This window comes from Plecotus auritus (genome assembly GCF_963455305.1).
Source record: "Plecotus auritus genome assembly, chromosome: 4".
Lineage (NCBI taxonomy): Eukaryota > Metazoa > Chordata > Mammalia > Chiroptera > Vespertilionidae > Plecotus > Plecotus auritus.
In genome coordinates this window covers 103,495,236-103,509,450 of record NC_137775.1, presented here as the reverse complement: position 1 = coordinate 103,509,450, position 14,215 = coordinate 103,495,236, and the positions used below count along the sequence as shown (strand labels likewise).

Here is a 14,215-nt window from a genome sequence, read left to right as displayed (position 1 = left end):
CAGATGCAAAAATCCTAAACAAAATACTAGTAAATCAGTACATGTAAAAAATAATACATCGTGATCAAATGGGGGTCATTCCAAGGCACAAGGATTGTTCACCATACACAAATTGATCCATGTAATACACCACATTAACAAAATAAAGGATAGAAATCATATGACCTGATCAATAGATGCATAAAAAGCATTTCACAAGATACAACATCCATTTATGATTAAAGCACTCAATAAAATGGGTATAAGGAAAGTAACAGCATAACAAAGACCATACATGGCAAACCCTCAGCTAGTATCATACTCAATGGTGAAAATGGAAAGCTGTTTTCTAAGACTGGAAATGAGACAAGAATGTTCATACTCACCACTCTTTTTAAAATATATATTTGTATATTTTTTTTTTATTAATTTCAGAGAGGAAAGGAGAGGGAGAGAGAGATAGATGAGAGAGCATCATTGATTGTCTGCCTCTTGCACATCCCCTACTGGGGATGGAGCCCACAACCCAGGCATGTGCCCTGCCCAAAATCCAATCTTTGACCTCTAGGTGCACGGGAGGGCACTCAAGCACTGAGCCACACTGGCCAAGCCATGCTCACCACTCTTATTCAACACTAGAGACCCGATGTATGAAATTCGTGCCAGGGGCTTGGCCCTTGCAGGCACAGCAGCTTGCCTTGGCCCTCACAGCCTCAGCTTCGTCCAGAAGGTCATCTGGAAGGATGTCCGGAAGGTCATTTGGCTGTCCAGTCTAATTAGCATATTATGCTTTTATTATTATAGATAGTACGGGAAGTTCTAAGCAGAGCACTCAGGCAAGAGCAAGAAATAAAGGCATCAAAATCATGAATGAAGAAGTTAAAGTGTCACTTTTTGCAGATGACATAATTCCTTCTATAGAAAACCACAACGAATCCCTTAAAAGTTGTTAGAAACAATAAATAATACAATAAAGTTTAAAAATAAAAAATAAATATACAAAAATTTAGTGCATTCCCATATACCCGTGGTCGACAAACTGCGACTCATGAGCCACATGTGGCTCTTTGGCCCCTTGAGTGTGGCTCTTCCACAAAATACCACGGCCTGGGTGAGTCTATTTTGAAGAAGTGGCGTTAGAAGAAGTTTAAGTTTAAAAAATTTGGCTCTCAAAAGAAATTTCAATCGTTGTACTGTTGATATTTGACTCTGTTGACTAATGAGTTTGCCGACCACTGCCATATACTAACAATGAAATTTCAGAAAAAAAAAATGAAACAAAAAGCAATTCCTTTTGCAAAGGAAACAAAAAAATAAAGTAAAATAAAAGACCTAAGAATAAACTTAATGAAAAATATGAAGGAACTATATATACTTAAAATCACAAATCATTATTAAAAGACATTAAAAAAAGAAACAATAAAATGGAAGGATATTTTATGTTCCTAGATCAAAAGAATCAACATAGTTAGAATGTTTATATTACCCAAGATAATATACAAATTTAATACAAGTCTTATAAAACTCCAATGACATTTTTATAAGAAATAGAACAAAACTCATCCCATTTGTATGGAACCAGAAAAGACTCTGAATAACCAAAGCAATACTGAATAAGAATGAAGCTGGAGGTATCACACTACCTGACTTTAAATTATGCTACAGAGATACAATCATCAAAACAGCATGACATTGGCAAAAAAAACAGACACACGGACCAATGGAACAGAATTCAGAGCCCAGAAATAAACTCACATGTATACAGGCAAATAATTGTTGATAAAACAGGCAAAAAACACACAATGGAGAAAAGAAAGCCTCTTTAATAATTGCTGCTGGGGAAATTGGAAAGCCACATCCAAAGGAATGAAACTGGATTACAGTTTGTCTCTATGTACAAAAGTTAATTTTAAATGGGTCAAAGACCTATATATACAATCTCAAACAATAAGTTACATAGAAGAAAACATAGGTACTAAACTTATGGACCTTAGTCTTAGAAAGAAAAGATTTTATGAATGTGAACCCAAAGGCAAGAGAAGTAAAGGCAAAAAGAAATGAATGGGACTATATGAAACTAAAGAGCTTCTGCACATCAAAACAAACTGCCAACAACAACAAAAATAATAATAATCACTGAATGGGAGAAGATATTTTCAAACAACTGCTCTGACAAGTGGTCAATATCCAAAATATATAAAGAACACATACAACTCAACACCAAACAAACAATCCAATTAAAAAATGGGCAGCCGAAACCGGTTTGGCTCAGTGGATAGAGCGTCGGCCTGCGGACTGAAGGGTCCCGGGTTCGATTCCGGTCAAGGGCATGTACCTTGGTTGCGGGCACATCCCCAGTGGGGGGTGTGCAGGAGGCAGCTGATCGATGTTTCTCTCTCATCGATGTTTCTAGCTCTCTATCCCTCTCCCTTCCTCTCTGTAAAAATATCAATAAAATATATTTTAAAAAAAAAAAATGGGCAGAGAACCCGAACAGAAACTTGTCCCAAGAAGACATACAAATGGCCAACCAATATATGAAAAGATGCTTAACTTCACTAGCTATTAGGAAACAACAAATCAAAAGTATGAGATACCACTCACACCTGTTAGATGGCTATTATCAACAAGACAATAATAACAAGTGTTAGAGAACTTGTGGAGAAAAACAAACCCTCATTCACTGCTGGTAGGAATGTAAATTAGTACAGTCACTGTGGAAAACAGTATGGAGGTTCCTCAAAAAATTAAGAATAGAGAAACCATAAGACCCAGCATTCCCTTTTCTGGGTATCTACCCGAAAAATTGAAAACATTTATTTGTAACAATATATGCACCCCTATGTTCATTGCAGCATTTTTCACAGTGGTCAAGACATGGAGACAGCCCTAGCCAGTTTGGCTCGGTGGATACAGCGTCGGCCTGAGGACACAAGGGTCCCAGGTTCAATTCCGGTCAAGGGCATGTACCTTGGTTGTGGGCACATCCCCAGTGGGGGGTGTGCAGGAGGCAGCTGATTGATGTTTCTCTCTCATCGATGTTTCTAACTCTCTCTCCCTCTCCCTTCCTCTCTTTAAAAAAAAAATCAATAAAACATATTTTTTAAAAAAAGACATGGGGACAACCAATGTGTCCTTCCATAGATGATTCAATAAAGATGTGGTACATAGTGGAATACTACTCAGCCATAAGAAAAGATGAAATACTGCCATTTGCAATAACATGGATGGAACTTGAGAATATCATGCTAAGCATAACAAATCAGTCAGAACAAATTAAGAACCACGTGATTTTACTCACGTGTGATATAAAACAGAAACTCAGACACAAAAGTAAGGTGGTTACCCGGGGGAAGGAGGTTGGGGAGGTAGTAAAGTGTTAAGGGGGTCAAATATATGGTGGAGGAAGATGATATGACTTTGTGTGGTGGGCATGCAATGCAATATAAAGATCATGTATCATAAAAAAGTGAACTTGAAACCTATTTTTCCACATGCTTTTTGTTATTTTTATTTTTTTCTCTTTTTTAAATTGTATTTATTAAGGTGATATTGATTTGCAAAACCATACAATTTTCAAGTGTACAACTCAATAAAATGGCAACTGCACACTGCATTGTGTCACCATCGCCTGAAGTAAAGTCTCTCTCCACACTCACTCCCTCTCCGTCTAACTCCCAACCCCCTTTCTCTCCAGCTATTACCATACTGTTGTCTGTGTCTATGTGTTATGTATATGTGTATGATTTTTGCTTAAACCCTTCACCTTCTTTTATCCAGTCCCCAAACTTCTGTCCCCTCTGACAGCTGAAAGTCTGTTCCCTGTATCCATGCCTTTGTTTCTATTTTGTTCATTAGATTCCATATATCAGGAAAATCGTATGGTGTTTGTCTTTCTCTGACTGGTTTATTTTACTTCGAGCATAATAACCTCCAGGTCTATTGATGGTGTCACAAAAGGTAACATTTCCTAGCTGCATAGTAGCCACTCTGTACATTTACCATGGCTTTTTTATCTACTTGTCTACTAACAAGCACTAGGGCTATTTTGAGATCTTGGCTATTGTAAATAATTCTGCAATGAACCAAAAGGTGCATATATTCTTTCTTATTTTATTAATTTTAGACAGAGAAAGGGAGAGAGAGGAGGTTGTGGGGGGAGAGAGAGAGAGAGAGAGAGAGAGAGAAACATCTTTTTATTGTTTCACTTATTTATGCATTCATCGGTTGCTTCTTAGATGTGTCCTGACCGAAGATTGAACCTGCAATCTTGATGTATAGGGACGATGCTCCAATCAACTGACCTACCCAACTAGGGCCTGGGTGCATATTCTCTTGAATTAGTGTTTCAAGTTTCTTGGAATACATTCCCAGAAGTGGGATCATTGGATAAAAAGGAGTTTCATTTTTAATTTTTTGAGAAAATTCCATATTATTTTCCACAGTGGCGGCAGCAGTCTGCATTCTCACCAACAGTGCACAAAGGTTCCCTTTTCTCCACATCCTTCCCAGGCTTATTTTTTGTTGATTTATTGATGATAGCCCCCATTCTGAGGTGATATCTCATTGTAGTTTTAATTATATGATTAGTGACATTGAGCATCTTTTCATGTTATTTGTATGTCCTCTATGAAAAAGTGTCCTTTCAGAGCCTTTGCCAAATTTTTAATTGGGTTTTTTGTTTTCTTGGTGTTGAGTTGTTCTTCACATATTTTGAAATTAACTCATATTAGGCGTATTATTAGCAAATACGTTCTCCCATACAGTGGGTACCCTTTTTGTTTTATTGATGGTTTCTTTTGCTGAGCAGAAGCTTTTTATTTTGATTGCAGTTCCATTTGTTTATGTTTTACTTTGTTTCCTTTGCCCTAGGACAGTGGTCAGCAAACTCATTAGTCAACAGAGCCAAATATCAATAGTACAACGACTGAAATTTCTTTTGAGAGCCAAATTTTTTAAACTTAAATTTCTTCTAATGCCACTTCTTCAAAACAGACTCACCCAGGCGGTGGTATTTTGTGGAAGAGCCACACTCAAGGGGCCAATGAGCCGCATGTGGCTCGTGAGCCGCAGTTTGCCGACCACTGCCCTAGGAAATATAGCAAAAATGCTGCTATAAGATATGTCTAAGATTTTACTGCCTATGGTTTCTTTTAGAATTTTTATGGTTTCATGACATTTAAGTATTTTATCCATTTTGAGTTTATTCTTGTGTATGGTGTAAGTTGATGGTCTAGTTTCATTTTTTCGCATGTACCTGTCGTTTTTCCCAATACCATTTATTGAAGACACTGACTTTACTCCATTATGATCTTGCCTCCTTTGTCAAATATTGATTGACTACAGCCCTGGCCAGTGTGTGCAGTAGTTAGAGTGTCAGCCTGCACACTGAAGGGTCACAGGCTTGATTCCTGGTAAAGGGCGTGTACCTGGGTTGCAGGTTTGATCCCTGGTCCTGGTTAGGGTGTATGAGGGAGGCAACTAATCGATGTGTCTCTCTCACATCTCTCTCTCCCTCTCTCTTTTCATCTCCCTCCCTTCCACTCTCTCTCAAGAAGAAACCAATGGGAAAAATATCCTTGGGTGAGGATTAGCAACAGCAACAAAAAATTAAATTAATTGACCATAATGGTGTGAGTCAATCTCTGGGCTCTCTCTTCTGTTTCATTGGTCTATATGGCTATTCTTGTGCAGTGCCAGGCTGTTTTGATTAAAATGGCTTTGTAGTATAGCTTGATATCTGGGATTGTGATAGCTGCTAGTTTGTTCTTCTTTCTCAAGATCGCTAGGCTACTACAGGTCTTTTTTGGTTTTGTATAAATTTTTGGAATATTTGTTCTGAATCTGTGATATAAGTCATTGGTATTTTAATAGGGATTGTATTGAATCCATAAATTGCTTAGGTAGTATGGATATTTTAATAATGTTAGTTCCTCCAATCCATGAACACGATATATACTTCCACTTATTTGTATTTTCCCCAATTTCTTTCTTCAATATCTTATGACTTTCTGAGTACATGTCTTTTACCTTCTTGGTTAAATTTATTTTAGGTACCTTTTGTTGTTGCAATAGTAAATGGAATTACATTCTTAATTTCTCTTTCTGATACTTCACTATTGGTGTATAAAAATGCCACAGACTTCTAAATATTAATTTTGTATCCTACTACTTTGCTGAATTAACTTATTAAACATAGCAGCTTTTTGGTGGAATCGTTAGGGTTTCCTATGTACAATATCATGTCATGTGTGAATAGTGACAGTTTTACTTTCTCCTTCACAATTTGGATGCCTTTTATTTCTTCTTCTTGTCTGATCACTGTGGGTAGGACTTCCAGTACTATCTATAATAATAATAGCATAATATGCTAATTAGACCGGACAACCTTCTGAACGAAGCCAGGGCTGCAAGGGAATCCCGGGTCCCAGGTGCTGGAGGGAAGCCGGTCCCGGCAGCTGGGGGAAGGAAGGCCTACTCTTGCATGAATTTCATGCATCGGGCCTCTAGTATTGAATAAGAGTGGTGAAAGCAGACCACTTTGTTCCTGATCTGAAGGAAAACATTTTTAGTTTTTGCCCATTGAGTATGATGTTGACTGTGGATTTTTCATATATGGATGGCCTTTATTATGTTAAAGTATGATCCTTCAATTCCTACTTTGCAGAGGTTATCTTTCATCAAATATGGGTACTGAATTTTATCAAATGCTTTTTCTGCATCTATTGATATAATCATGTGATTTTTATCTTTCATTTTGTTTATGTGATGTATCCTATTTATTGATTAACAAATATTGTACCAAATTTGGATTCTGGGAATAAATCTCTCTTGATCATGGGGTATGATCTTCTTAATGTATTTCTGGATCAGTTTGATAATACTTAGTTGAGGATTTTTGCATCTATGTTTATCAACAATATCGGCCTATAATTTTCTTTCTTTGTAATGTCTTTTTCTAAGGACTAGGATATTGCTGGCATCATAAAACACACACACACACACACACACACACACACACACACACAACATGGAAGTCTTTCCTCCTCCTGAATTTTTTTGAATTATTTAAGAAGGATATGTGTGTCACAGGGGGAGGATCCAAGATGGCAGCGTAGGTAAACACCTAAACTGCTGCCTCGCACAACAATTTCAAAACTACAACTAAAAGACAAAACGTCCGTCACCCAGAACCACAGGAAAGCTGGCTGAGTGGAAGTTCTACAACTAGAAGGAAAGAGCAAACAGCATTGAGAGGTGCACAAGCGCTGAAAAGCTGAGGTACGGAGGCGCGCGCATATCAGGCTGGCGGTGGGTGACTGGGAGCGCTGCTTTTTTCAGCCCGAAGGGAGACAAGCTCCCGATTACTCCGAACTCCAGTTTCTGGGGAGACGCGGGGGACCCAAACTCCTACGGGAGAAGCTGGACTGTCTGCCATCAGGTCGGAAAGTGAGGGTGGCTTGCTTGCAGGGCTGCAAGCAGGAATAATTGTTTACTGCACTGGGGCGCGGGACGCGGGGACGCAGTCAGAGACACAGAGCCGGCTTACTGGCAGCCATCACTGTTTGCCACGCCCTAGCCTAGCGACGCCCTGAGACCTCACCCTGCACAACCTACAAACCCACCCAAGCTCCAAGCAGCGGCTTTAGCATATGAATGGCCTGCCCTATCGCAGCTTAACCTAGCAAACTTGCAGCCTGGGTCAGACAGCTCCAAAACCTCCAAACCCCAAGCAAAGAGGAGAAAAACTGTAGTTCTCGCTGTAGCGCCTGCTGGGTGGCCTCAGACAGTAGCTGACCTGCACCCCATTGGAGATCCAGAAGCCAGTGTACCTAGTGGTCAGTGTGAGACACCAGATTTCAACTCCTCACATCCATAAGTGACACATTTAAGAGGCAGACTCAGTGAGCACCAAAGCCCCACTGAAACAAGTCCTGCACCATAAGCGTGTCTCCAGCGCAGCAGTTCTTCCATTATAGACACAGCGGGTCCTCACAGCCAATTGGCCTGGAGGTCAATTCCTCCCAGTGTACCAACAGCAATCAAGGCTTAACTACACCAAGACTTTGCACTCAGCCCACAAAGGGGTGTACCAAGAGCGTCCACCTCAGGTGATTAGGGAGGCTGAGATACTGGCCCCTATAGGTCATCTACCACACAAAGCCACTCCATCAACACAGGGAAGCAGCAAAATGCAGAGACAAAGAAACATGTCACAAATGAAAGAAGTGGAGGAAACCAAACTATTGGACGACATAGAGTTCAGAACCACATTTATAAGGTTACTCAAGAATCTTCTAAAAACCGCCGAGAAACTTGATGAGACCTCCGAGGAGCTTAGTGAGACCTTCAAGGACCTTAATGTTAATGCCAAAAAAAATGGAAAAGGACCAGTCAGAAATTAAGCATACACTGTCTGAAATAAAGAATATACAGAAATTCAACTGTAGATCAAAGGACCCCAAGAATCAAACCAAAGATCTGAAATATGAAGAAACAAAAAACACCCAACCAGAAAAACAAAAAGAAAAAAGAATCCAAAAATATGAAGATAGTGTAAGGACCCTCTGGGACAACTTTAAGCATACCAACATCCAAATTTTTGGGGTACCAGAAGAAGAGAGAGAGCAAAATATTGAAAACCTATTAGAAGAAATAATGACAGAAAACTTTCCCCACCTGGTGAAAGAAATAGACTTACAAGTTCAGGAAGCGCACAGAACCCCATACAAGAGGAATCCAAAGAGGACCACACCAAGACACATCATAATTAAAATGCCAAGGGCAAAAGACAAAGAGAGAATCTTGAAAGCAGCAAGAGAAAAACGGTTAGTTACCTACAAGGGAGCACCCATACGACTGTCAGCTGATTTCTCGGCAGAAACTATGCAGGCCAGATGGGAGTGGCAAGAAATATTCAAAGTGATGAACAGCAAGAACCTACAACCAAAATTACTCTACCCAGCAAAGCTATCATTCAGAGTTGAAGGTCAGATAAAGAGCTTCACAGATAAGAAAAGCTAAAGGAGTTCATCACCACCAAACCAGGATTACATGAAATGCTGAAGGGTATTCTTAAGAAGAGGAAGAAAAAGAAAAAGGTAAAAATAAAAATTATGAACAACAAAATGACATCAAATACATACCTACCAACAAGTGAATCTAAAAATCAAGTGAATAAAAAATCTGAAGAACAGACTGATGAATATAATGGAATCAGGGACATAGAAAGGGAGTGGACTGACAATTCTCAGGGAGAAGGGAGTGTGCGGGAAGAGATTGGACAAAAATCTTACACCTATGGATGAAGACAGTGGCGGGGGGTAAGGGCATGGGGTGGGGTGGGGTGGGGAATCAGGTGGAGGGAAGCTATGGGGGGAAAAAGAGGAACACCTGTAATAATCTGAACAATAAAGATTTATTAAGAAGGATATGTGTTAGTTTTTCTTTGAATGTTTGATATAATTTGTCTGTGAAGCCATCTGGTCCAGGACTTTCATTTGTGAAAGGTTATTGTTGTTCCTTCAATTTCATTAGTTGGTCTATTAAGGTTTTTCTTATTTTTTTATTTAGTTTTTGAAAATTGGATGTTTCTAGGAATGTATCCAATTTGTTGGCATATACTTGATCATAGTATTTTCGTATAATCCTTTGCATTTCTGTGGAGCCTATTGTTACTTCTCTTTTATTTCTGTTTTATTTATTTGTGTCTTCTCTCTCTCTCTTTTTTTTCTTGAGGAGTCTGATTAAAGGTTCATCTATCTGGTTTATCTTCAAAGAACCAGCTCTTTGTTTCATTGATCTTTTGTTATTTATTTATTTATTTATTTATTTATTTAGTCTCTATGTTACTTATTCTTTTTTTTTATAATGAAATTATTTTTTATTAAGGTATTATATGTGTACATATCTTACCATTACCCCCCCACCCCACTCCCATACATGCCCTCACCCCCCAATGTTTTGCATCCGTTGGTTACTCTTATATACATGCATATAAGTCCTTCAGTTGATCTCTTATTTCCCCCACCTCTTCCTAACCTTACCGCTGTAATTTGACAGTCTGTTTGATGCTTTACTGCCTCTGTATCTATCTTTTTGTTCATCAGTTTATAATGTTTTTCATTATCCCCAAATGAGTGAGATCATGTGGTATTTTTCTTTCATTGACTGGCTTATTTCACTTAGCATAATGTTCTCTAATTCCATCCAGGTGCCTACAAATGGTAGTAATTTCTTCTTTTTTATGGCAGTATAGTATTCCATTGTGTAGATGTGCCATAGTTTTCTGATCCAGTCATCTGCTGACGGGCACTTAGGCTGTTTCCAAATCTTAGCTATTGTAAATTGTGCTGCTATGAACATAGGGGTGCATATATCCTTTCTGATGGGTGTTTCTAGTTTCTTAGGATATATTCCTAGGAGTGGGATTACTGGGTCAAATGGGAGTTCCATTTTCAGTTTTTTGAGGAAACTCCATACTGTTCTCCACAGTGGCTGCACCAGTCTGCATTCCCACCAGCAGTGCACGAGGGTTCCTTTTTCTCCGCATCCTCGCCAACACTTGTCGTTTGTTGATTTGTTGATGATAGCCATTCTGACAGGTGTGAGATGGTATCGCATTGTCGTTTTGATTTGCATCTCTCGGATAATTAGTGACTTTGAGCATGTTTTCATGTGTCTCTTGGCCTTCCTTCTGTCTTCTTTCGAAAAGATTCTATTTAGATCCGTTGCCCATTTTTTTATTGGATCATTTATCTTCCTTTTATTAAGTTGTATAAGCTGCCTGTAGATGTTGGAGATTAAACCTTTATCAGTGATAACATTTGCAAATATGTTCTCCCATACAGTGGGGTTTCTTGTTGTTTTGTTGATGGTTTCTTTTGCTGTGCAAAAGCTTTTTTATGTTACTTATTCTGATCTTTATTGTTTCCTTCCTTCTACTTACTTTGGGCTTTGTTTGTTGTTCTTTTTCTAATTCTTTTAAGTATAGGTTAGGTTGTTTACTAGAGATTTTTCTTGCTTCTTGAAATAGGCCTATAGTGCTATGAACTTCTCTCTCAGGAATGCTTTCACTGTGCCCCAGAGATTTTGTGTTATTGTGTGTTCATTTTCATTTGTTTCCAGGTAACTTATGATTTTTCCCTTGATCTCATTGTTAACCCATTCATTGTTTAATAACTTGCAATTTAGCCTCCAGGTATTTTAATGCTTTTCAGTTTTTTATTGTGGTTGGTTTTTAGTTTTATATCATTGTGGTCAGAGAAGATGCTTGATGTGATTCCAATTTTTTTTTTTTAATTTTTAAGACTTAATATGTGGTCTATCTTAGAGAATATTTCATGTGCACTTGGGAAAAATCTATACTCTGCTGCTTTGGAATGAAATGTTCTGTAAATATCAATTAAATCCATCCAGTCCAATGCATCATTTAAGGTCACTGTTGCCTTATTGATTTTTTGCCTTGAAGATCAACCCATTGATGACTGTGGGGTGTTAAAATCCCTTACTATAGTGGGGCTCCATTGGTTAAGAGTCCTCCTGTGCACCAAAACATTGCTGGTTTGATTCCTGGTCAGGGCACATGCCGGGGTTATGGGCTTGATCCCCAGCAGGGGATGCATCAGGCAGCCAGTCATGATTTCGTTCACTTGATGTTTCTCTCTATCTCTCTCCATTCCTCTCTCTATAGATATTTAAAAAATAGTTTTAAATAAATAAATAAATAATAAAATCCCCTACAATGACTGTATTTCTTTTGATCTCTCTCTTAATGTCCACCACCATTTTTTTATATTTAGGTGCTTTTATATTAGGTGAATATAACTTTTTGTTTGGTCAATCCCTTGATGTAATGTCATGTAGTAACTTTTGTCTCTTTCTTTTATGGCTTTTGTTTTGAAGTCTATTTTCTCTGATATAAGTATTGGTATTCCAGCTTTTCTTTTGTTTCCATTTTCATGGATTATCTTTTTCTATTCCTTCACTTTCAGCCTGTGTGTATCTTTTGTTTTGAGGTTAGTCTTTTGTAGACAACATATATATGTGTGTGTGTGTGTGTGTGTATACACACACACACACACACACACACACACACACACACACTAGAGGCCCTGTGCATGAAATTCATGCACTGGGGGAGGGGATCCCTAAGCCCAGCCTGCACCCTCTTGCAGTCCAGGAGCCTTCAGGGGATGTCCGACTGACGGTAGGCCCATGTGGAGCGGGCCTAAGCTGGCAGTCGGACATCCTTAGCACTACCGCAGAGGCTGGAGAGGCTCCTGCCACCGCTGCTGCACTCGCCAGCGATGAGCCCAGCTCAGGGCTTCTGGCTGAGTGGCACTTCCCCTGCGGGAATGCACTGACCACCAGGGGGCAGGCTCCTGCATTGAGCGTCTGCCTGCTGGTGGTCAGTGCACGTCATAGCGACCAGTCATTCCGCTGTTTGATCAATTTGCATACTAGCCTTTTATTACATAAGATATGAGTCATGTGTCTTATCTGTTAAGCTACCTATGTCTTTTTATTGGAACACTTAATCCATTTACATTTAAAGTTATTGATAGGTTCTTAGTTATTGCCATTTTATTCTTTATACCTATGTTCTTCTATTTCTTTGTTTTTCTTCTTCTTCTTAAAGCAGACCCTTTAACATTTCTTGAAATACTAGTTTGGTGGTAATGGTAATGAACTACTTTAGCTATTTTTCTGGGTAGCTGTTTTTCCCCTTCAATTTTAAATGATAGCCTTGCACTCTTTTTCGTGGCACCTTGGAGGCTGTCGGCTACTTCAGGATGAAGCTCAGCATCTCTTTCCCAGCCACTGGCTGCCAGAAACTCATTGAAGTGGATCATGAATGCAAACTTCGTACCTTTTATGAGAATTGTATGGCCACAGAAGTTGTTGCCGACGCTCTGGGTGAAGAATGGAAGGGTTATGTGGTTCGAATTCGAATCAATGTTGGGAATGACAAAGTTTCCCCATGAAGCAGGGTGTCTTGACCCATGGCCGAGTCCGCCTGCTGCTGAGTAAGGGGCACTCCTGTTACAGACCGAGCAGGACTGGAGAGAGAAAATGCAAATCTGTTCAGGGTTGCATTGTGGATGCCAATCTCAGTGTTCTCAACTTGGTCATTGTAAAAAAAAAGGGAAGAAAGATATTCCTGGTCTCACCGATACCACTGTGCCTCGTTGCCTTTTTGGGGTCCAAAAGAGCCAGCAGAATCCGCAAACTTTTCAATCTCTCTAAAGAAGATGATGTCCACAAATATGTTGTGAGAAAGCCTCTAAACAAAGAAGCTAAGAAACCTAGGACTAAAGCACCCAAGATTCAGCGTCTTGTTACTCCACGTGTCCTGCAGCACAAATGCAGGCGTATTGCTCTGAAAAAACAACATACTAAGAAGAACAAGGAAGAGGCCACAGAATATGCTAAACTTTTGGCTAAGAGAATGAAGGAGGCCAAAGAAAAACGCCAGGAGCAGATTGCGAAGAGACATAGACTGTCCTCTCTGAGAGCTTCTACCTCTAAGTCTGAGTCCAGTTAAAAATGAGATTTTGTAACTAACAAATAAAGAAGAGAAAATATTTTTTAAAATGATAGCCTTGCTGAATAGAGTAGTCTTGGTTGTAGGTCAATGTTTTTCATCATTTTGAATATTCCATGCCAATCCCATTAGATCTGAAGAGTTTCTATTGAGAAATAAGCTCACAGCCTTATGGGAATTCCTTTTTAGATAACTAATTATCTCTCTCTTGCTGCTTTTAATATCCTCTCTTTGTCTTTAACCTTTGCCATTTTAATTATGTTGTGTCTTAATGTGTGCTCTTTGGTTTCATCTTGATTGGGACTCTGTGCTTCTGAACTTGTGTGACTTTCTTACTCACCTGGTTAGAAAAATTTTCAGCCATTATTTCTTCAAACAGGTTCTCTATCCCCTACTCACTCTCTCCTCCTCCTGGTACCCCTATGATGCAAATGTTGTTATGTCTGATGTTGTTCCAAAAGTCCCATAGACTCTTTTCATTATTTAAATTATCGTTTTTTATGCTTTGCTTGGGTGCTTGTCCTCTATAATACAGATTTGATCCTTTGCTTAATTCTTTCTAGTATATTATTTTCAGATATCATGTTCTTTTCTGACTGGTTCTTTTTTATGGTTTCTATGTGTTTTATAATGCTTACCATCTCTTTTGTTTAAGTTCTCACCGAGATCATCCTTTCTTCCTTTAAGGTT

General features: G+C 39.0%; 1 pseudogene across 1 annotated transcript; it reads left to right on the top strand.

Annotated features, from left to right (window-relative positions):
* The first annotated feature begins 12,737 nt into the window (after positions 1-12,737).
* On the top strand, positions 12,738-13,548 carry LOC308246605 (small ribosomal subunit protein eS6-like; annotated as a pseudogene). Its single transcript has one exon. The product of its transcript is annotated as a small ribosomal subunit protein eS6-like (transcript).
* Positions 13,549-14,215: the final 667 nt, after the last annotated feature.